This window comes from Crassostrea angulata, chromosome 2 (genome assembly GCF_025612915.1).
Source record: "Crassostrea angulata isolate pt1a10 chromosome 2, ASM2561291v2, whole genome shotgun sequence".
Taxonomy (NCBI): Eukaryota; Metazoa; Mollusca; class Bivalvia; order Ostreida; family Ostreidae; genus Magallana; species Magallana angulata.
In genome coordinates this window covers 73,364,207-73,371,361 of record NC_069112.1, presented here as the reverse complement: position 1 = coordinate 73,371,361, position 7,155 = coordinate 73,364,207, and the positions used below count along the sequence as shown (strand labels likewise).

The 7,155-nt window shown below is 37.8% G+C and overlaps 1 pseudogene; it reads left to right on the top strand.

Annotated features, from left to right (window-relative positions):
* On the top strand, nt 1-711 carry LOC128172180 (uncharacterized; annotated as a pseudogene).
* Nucleotides 712-7,155: the final 6,444 nt, after the last annotated feature.

Sequence of the window (7,155 nt, the reverse complement as noted above, 5' to 3'; positions counted from 1 at the left end):
ATGCAGATCATCAGAAAGAAGGTGAGACAATTGTTACCTATGGTTCTAGATTGGAACAATGTATATCAAAAGCTGTAAGATTAGGTCACATTGACTCTAGTGCTAAAGACGCAATGTTAAGGTCAAAGTTCTGGTCTGGATTGAGAACGCTCAATTAAGAAATGCTACCAGACATAAGTATGAATCAGTTAAAGAGTTTTATTCACTGCTGAGAGAAGTGAGACAGATAGAACAAGAGGAAAATAATTTAAAATCTGTCAATGCAGTTACAAAGCCTAGTGTTTCCATGTTGACAAATATTGATTCTCTCACTATTCAGAATTCAGAATTTGAACAAATGCAGAAACAACTCTCAGATCTACTTGGTCACATGAAAAAGCTTGATGATCGCATGGGTAAATTAGAGCAAAATGTTTCATCAAACAATTATAATTCACAAAATGCTTACAGATCAGACTCCTTTCAGGGTAGACAAAGATATTACCCAAGAGGCAGTGGAAACTACTCACAGCAACATAGGAGACAATTCCAACAGCAGAATCAGTCGCGCAATCAGCAGACTAAAAGTGGTAACTCTGGTCAGGTTGGAGGTAACAATTTAAACTAATATCATCTTCTGTTGTGGGGCAAACAGAGGATGCAATTAATGAAAGCCCTATCAGAACAACAAATCAACAAAATACTGACAGTTTATTTTCTAGATTAGTTGGTGAATCCAATAATACTGAAATATTTACCAATGGTGTCAAGACCAGAGCACTGATTGATTCAGGCTCTATGGTAACATGCATTTCAGAAGAATTTTTCAAATGTTTGAATCCTATGCCAACTTTGCATGATATGTCAGAGCTTGGACTGTATGTTCAAAGTGCCAATGGCAGTTTGCTACCTTACAGTGGTTATGTAGAGTTAGAAATTTGTGTACCCTGTTTTGGTAACTCATCTTATGCTATACCTGCTCTTGTAGTTCCTCAGACTAATTATTCAAAAATTGTGCCCGTTATTGTGGGACCTAATTTCATTCGTATTTGCAGGAATACTTATGAACAGACATTAGATGAAGATGTCCCAGATGAGTGGAGAGTAGCATTTAACAGCTTGAAAGATGAAAGGCCAGTAAAGACAACGAACAAGTATGCCATCCAGATAGCACCAAATGAAACCAAAGTCATAAGACGTATAGTAAGAAATGTCAGAAACATTGAATCAGCTGTGACTGAACAAGTCAATACTTCTCTCTCAGGTGGTCTTGTTATTTGTCCAAGAGTTGTTTCCCTTACCAAGTGTAAGAATACTATTACCATACCTGTTAGAGTGTATAATATATCTGCTTCCATTGTACATGTTCCTCCTAGATCACTTTTATGTGCATTACATGAGGTTAAGGTCATTGATACTTGGGACCCAGACTCTTCTGAATCGGGTATTAGCAGTAAATCTAAGAAATCTCTACAGGACTTGGATATTAAGATTTCAGAGGACAACCTTACTGCTGCACAAGCAAGTCAGGTAAGACAGTTTCTGTCAAGTTGGACACATCTTTTCTCTGAAGGTCCAACAGATATTGGGAAGACAGATTTACTCAAGCACCAAATTAAATTGACAGATGACACACCTTTTAAGGAACCATATCGGCGTATTCCCCCAGGTATGTATGACGAAGTTAGACAACATGTTAAGGAGATGTTAGACGTAGGAGCCGTACAACCATCTAAGAGTCCCTACTCCTCCAATATTGTGCTAGTGAGGAAAAAGGATGGAACCTTGAGGTTCTGCATTGATTACAGAAAACTGAACTCCAGAACTGTTAAGGATGCTTACAACCTCCCATGCATCGACGATACCATTGACAGGTTGGTTGGTTCCAGGTACTTTACCAAATTAGATCTCACAAGCTCCTACTGGCAAGTGGAGATAGACGAAAAAGACAGAGAAAAAACAGCTTTCTCGGTAAGTGAGGTAGGTCTCTTTGAATGCAATAGAATGGGTTTTGGACTGACGAATGCCCCAGCCACATTCCAAAGGATTATGGAAAGTTGTATGGGTGAGTTGAACTTAACGAAATGTTTAGTTTTTCTTGACGACATTTTGATTTACTCACAGACATTTGACGAACATATGGACCGACTAACAGCTGTGTTTCAGAGACTTGAAAAGCATAACTTAAAACTCAAAGCTAAGAAGTGTGAATTTTTTAAGGACAGAGTGACATATTTAGGACATGTAGTTAGTGAGAAGGGCATAGAGACAGATCCAGAAAAGACTAAGGCAATTTCAACTTGGCCAGTTCCCAGTAATATCAAGACTCTTAGAACATTTTTAGGTTTTTCTGGATATTACAGAAGGTATGTTCGGGATTATTCAAAAATTGTAAAGCCTCTTAATGATCTACTGAAGGGGCATTCTACAAACAAAGGTAAGTCTGGAAAGAAGAAACCAACAGCATGGAGATGGGGCGATGAGGAATCCAAGGCGTTTGAGTGCATCAAGGAGAAATTGATGTCACCACCTATCCTTGCCTATGCTGACTTTGACCAGCCTTTTATCCTTCACACAGATGCATCTAGTAATGGTTTGGGTGCTGTGTTGTACCAGAGACAGAATGGTGAGAAGAGAGTAATTGCTTATGCAAGTCGTTGGTTGCGGAACAGTGAAAGACATTATCCAGCTCATAAGCTAGAATTCCTTGCGCTAAAATGGGCTGTCACCGATAAATTTCACGACTATCTCTATGGCAACAAGTTTGATGTGGTAACTGACAACAACCCACTCACCTATGTCTTAACCACCGCGAAGCTTGATGCTACAGGCCACCGTTGGTTAGCAGCCCTCAGTAACTTCCAGTTTTCAATCTACTACAGGAAGGGTACAAACAACGCTGATGCAGACGGCCTGTCTAGACGACCAACAGAGGAAGTAGAAGTCAGTCCCAAGGTCATCCAGTCCATTTGCAGTGCTTATATGGCAGACCGTGAAAGTCGCCCTTATTTTGAGAATGTATTCCTTTCAGAGGAGGAGGAACCATCATCATGTATGACTGCAAGTACTAACATGCTTATAGGGGTAGATGTTTCAAGTAAATCAGATTCTTTTTCTGTTGAACCAAATGAATCTCATTCTGAAAACTCGTGTGTCTTCTCCAATATTGACTGGGTAAAAGAACAGTCCTCTGATAGGGAAATAAAGAGAGTTATTGAGCTTGTTCAGTACGGGTTTGCAAAGTCTGATCTGAAAGCAGAGTCAGATGGTGTTTGTAGATATTTGAGAGAGATAGAGAAATTGTTTTTAGATAAGGGTGTACTGTACAGAAGAGCTATTTTACAGAATGAAAAGATTAATCAGTTGGTTTTACCAAGTCATTTCAGAGATACAGCATTTAAACTCCTGCATACCAACCTTGGTCATCACGGACGAGACAGAACCATCCAACTCATGAAAGAAAGGTTTTTCTGGCCAGGAATGTTTTTAGAAATCACAGAAAGAGTAAAAAATTGTGAACGTTGTATTAAGTTCAAAACTCCTGAAAAAAAATTCTGCAGAACTTGTTTCTATAGAGAGTTATCAACCATTAGATCTTGTTTGTATGGATTATTTATCACTGGAAAAAAGTAAGGGTGGTTTTGAAAACATCCTGGTCATAACAGATCATTTTACTCGTTACTCACAAGCTTTTCCTTCCAGAAACCAAACAGCGAAAACCACTGCAAAGATTTTGATTGAAAATGTCATAGTTCATTATGGCTTTCCAAACAGGTTGCATAGTGACCAAGGTAGAAATTTTACTAGCAATGTTATTAAGGAGCTGTGCAGACTAGCAGGAGTGCAGCAATCACGAACGACGCCCTATCACCCGATGGGTAATGGGATGGTTGAAAGATTCAACCAAACTTTAATAAAAATGCTAGGTACTCTAGAAGATAAGCAAAAAGAAGATTGGAAAGCATATGTAAGTACTCTTGTGCATGCATACAATGCTACAAGACATGATAGTACAGGTTATACGCCATTTTTTCTCATGTTTGGCAGACATCCGCGTCTTGCAATCGATGCCTACCTCGGGTTAGACTCTAACGCAGAAAAAATTCGTAGTCATGACAACTATGCGAAAAAACTCCATGAGCGGTTAGATTTCTCATACAAGATAGCTTCCCGTGAAGCAGATAAAAGTGCTCACCGCTATAAATCGCACTACGACTCGAAGGTAAGAGAGGCTACTGTACATGTCGGAGACCGTGTTCTCATCAGAAATGTTGGCTTAAAGGGCAAAAACAAACTGGCAGATAAGTGGGCCAGAGATACATATATAGTTATAAATCAGCCCAATTCTGACATCCCAGTGTTTCAGGTTAGGAAAGAGTTTGGGAATGAAAAAACTAAGACATTGCATAGAAATATGCTACTCCCCATTTCCTATATTCCCAAATTATCTGACCAGAGCAAACCTAGCCCAACTTTGCCCAAACACAGTAATCAATCTAAAGCTTGTCAACAACCAGAGAATCTCACAAGCAAATCTTCTAGGGTTGATGATGTTGTTTCTCTTCAGTCTAGTTCTGAGTCTGAGTCGGAGGATTCAGATTCTGGATCATCTGATGGTGGTAATGTTTATGTTATACCCCAGAGACGGGTAAATACTGCACCAGGTGTTGATAGGTATTCACCCCTTAGTTCTATTTATTCTCAAAATCAGAACTATTCCAGTACTCCTAGATCCATATTAGATGCAGGTAATTCTTACAGTCCTTCTACGATGAATCGTAATGTGTCTGTTCACTATCCTTCTGTAAGAGAATCACCAATTCTCCGAAGGTCCATCAGACAGATTAGGCCACCAAATAGGTATGGTGAGTGGGTGAGTCATCAAATAACTCCTGTGTATTTTGTGTAGTGTATTCAGGGGAGATTGTCACATACAGTTTGATTTCAGTTTTATGAAGTCTGATTTCAGGTGTAACTTTGATCATATTGCGTGTAGTTTGTTGTTGTTATAAATTGTGATTCAATGATTTATTGTATAAAATGTCAGGAGCCATTTTCCTTAGCAGGGGAGATTGTCACAGTTCATATTAATTTATTTATTTAATGTTCATCAGCGCGCATTGCCGATAGAACGCATTGCTGTATGTATGAATGAGTGCATGTGTGAATGTTGTGATAAGACACGTGGTTTTTCCATTTTTAGGATTTAGTGACCAGGTACATGTATATAAGTCTTATTGACCAATCGCAGACGACTTTTAGCTCATTAATATGCATGTTTTACTAACTTCGTTCACTATATAAGCGCAAGTCCCGCCAAATCCAGTACCCACAGATTCTACCCTTTACGGCGCTAGTATCAATTACTGTTATATTCTATTCCTGATCTTCAAAGATCCAGTTATTTATTTATTATTTAAAGTCCTGGATACCTGGTAAGATCACTGTTAAACATATTATTGTAACATCATGTTCAGTGATATTGTCGGTAAATCACCGGTATTATAATTCGGAAAACCATTGTGTTTGTAATTTAATTTAATATGTAGTACATGTAATTGTCTTTCGTCAACGTGTGTGTGTTGTGTTGTGAATGTGTTTTCTGTGTTTTCTAGGTTTCTTTGCATATATAAATATAAAAGCAAAGTACGAATCCAAGTCTTTGATCGTTATTTATTTAACGACCCTGTGACACATGTATGATTGATTTCGTGTAATTAATTCTGGATGGGCAATTTTTTCTATTTTTGGGTCGGGTAAAACTTAGCGTATTATGTAACTTCCGCCCAGCATCTCTGTGCACATGGTTTGACGAGAACAATAAACGAATCGTAACACTTAGTGACTTGGTCAGGAGAACAAGTTCTTACTGTAGCTGGTCATCAAATCGAGTCAAGTCGCAGATACTGATTTTGATTATTTACTGACATTGATTAGTGAATATATAAAATTAATGTATGGTTGTTATGTAATTACTAATATTTACATTCTACTGTGTTTTTCCATTAAATTCCGTGATGTTTAAATGCCTCTAAATGCAACACCTATTCACTGCGTATGAATTTACGAGTAATTTACAGAAGTAGTTCTCAAACAATTATTTCTATGTTTTAGGTTAAAAAATGCATTTCATGAATGTTGTCAAAACATCATGTTTTATAATTATTCAACAAAAAAGTTGACTTTATTGTTAAAAGCAATATTTCAAGAGTTATTTATCATGGATTATATTTTCATGCTCGTCGTTCTCATCTCAACAGTCTATGTGAAAACCAGTTTTAACCGGTTTTACAAAACAGCTGTTCTTGCTGTTACTTATTCACTCCCTCCGTGATCTGCACTTTATATCGATTTATTTAAGTAAACAATTGATTTCTTCAGTAAGGGAATGTAAATATAAGCATTAAATGATTTATTTTTGACGTCGTCCTGTCAATAACTGCCGTCAGGTGAGCAGACAAATTATCATAACGCGCTAACGCGCGTTATTCAATTTGTCTGCTCACCTGACGGCAGTTATTGACACGACGACGTCAAAAATAAATCATTCAATGCTATAATAAACGTTGTATAGTTTACAGTTCTTAATATGTTGAAGAACCAACATTGAAGAAAAATCTTCATCAGTATCAAAGATTTGATTCGATTCGATGACAAAGCCAGCTACAATAATCAATATCTATTAGGGAGGGTATCGAACCCTCGTACATAGTCATCGAACTGAACTACTTACAAAGATCTCTCTCTCTCTCTCTCTCACTCTCTTAATTAGATTACTTATCACCAATAAAGCTGATATGGTGTATTCGAGCACATTTCCTGTTACCCCCCAGGAAAAGGAGTGGGTTCAATTCCCGCTATCAACAGAAAATAGGTGATACATGTACAAGCTAATGGTTAACTTTTATCAAACAAAGCACTTGTTCTTATAGCTATCTGTGTCATTTTCTCTAAGTAGCACTTTGAATGTTTTAGAAGCAATTAATTCTATCGTTTTGTATACAGCTCTGACTATGCGGGGCCACTAGGCTATCTGCCCGCTTTGCACCAGCTTGTTCCATTATGCCTAGGGAGGGAATCGAACCCTCGTACATAGTCATTGAACTGTACCACTTACAAACAAAGATCTCTCTCACTCTTTCTCTCTGAATTAGATTTCGTAATCATCAATAAAGC